This window comes from Octodon degus, unplaced genomic scaffold (genome assembly GCF_000260255.1).
Source record: "Octodon degus isolate 3935 unplaced genomic scaffold, OctDeg1.0 scaffold01300, whole genome shotgun sequence".
Taxonomy (NCBI): Eukaryota; Metazoa; Chordata; class Mammalia; order Rodentia; family Octodontidae; genus Octodon; species Octodon degus.
The window spans coordinates 8412-9656 of record NW_004525876.1 but is presented as its reverse complement, the minus strand read 5'-3'; positions in this window follow the sequence as shown (position 1 = coordinate 9656).

Here is a 1245-nt window from a genome sequence, read left to right as displayed (position 1 = left end):
TTGCCCCATTCCTCAGTGGATTTGTATGAAGTCAGGTACAACTCCTGGAGGAGACACTGGAGGAGGACCAAGCTAGAACTGTAAGGAGTTGCACATGAGCTGTCACACACATACCCTCTGGGAGGTCACAAGTCGATGTCCTCTTTTAATCATGGTCAAGACAATACTGAATTTTTTTTTTTTTTTTTTTTTTTTTTTTTTTTTTTTTTTTTTGGTGGAACCGGGGATTGAACTCAGACCTTTGTGCTTCCCAGGAAAGTGCTTATTCTACTGAGCCATCTCCCCAGCCCCTGAATAAAGTTTTTTTAAAAGAAAGAATGACCAATTTAGTGATATGAAAGTCTGGAGTGATTTAAACAATGGCTTGGGTGGATTGAATGATATCCTTGATTTCTCCCATATAATCAATATTGATGACACCAGGCCAAAAACCTGAAAATTTTTTTCTTTTTTTTTTTTACTGCTAATTTCTATTGTTTATTGAAGGGAACAATTAATGCTTAAAATTTTTATTTTGACCAACTTTATAAACTTCTATCTGGTAATTTGATTATTCTTTTTTTTTTTTTTTTTTTTTTTTTTTTTGGTGGAACCAAGGATTGAACTCAGGCCTTTGCACTTGCAAGGGAAGCACTTATTCTACTGCGCCATCTCCCCGGCCCCTATCTGGTAATTTGAACAACTACTTTGAAGACAACAATGCACAACATAACAACCATTATTGAATTCCTATCATTTTATTTTTTGAAATTCTGTATTATTTGTAATGTTTTAATTATTTTTATTTTCTTAAAAAAGATCTAGATTCAATATGTTTTAATGTAGTATATGGTGAGAGATAAGGGTCCAGTTTCACTCTTCATAGTAACCAGGTCTGGGCTAGGACTGGGTCTGGGGGTTCCCAGAATGCGGCAGAAATTCCTCCTGAAAACTTCTTTGTGGTACTGGGGATCAAACTCAGGACTTGGTGCTTGCCAGAAAGGTACTTATGCCACTGAGCTATCTCCCTAGCCCTGGAGACTCCTTCGTATGGAGGCTCTGCCTCTGGTTGCTGCTTTCACTCTATAACCTCAGGGCAAGCTTCTAGCAGCAGCTTGTCTTAGTGGCTGAGATGGTTTTTCTCAGGTCCATATCCTCCCCAGGCTTCAAGGGGGCTCTGGCACTATAGCTCGGCCTCTACATACAGAGGCACAGCAGCCACTGTGTGAGCCAGCTGTCCCTCTGGCTCTAACCAAAGGATGTTTC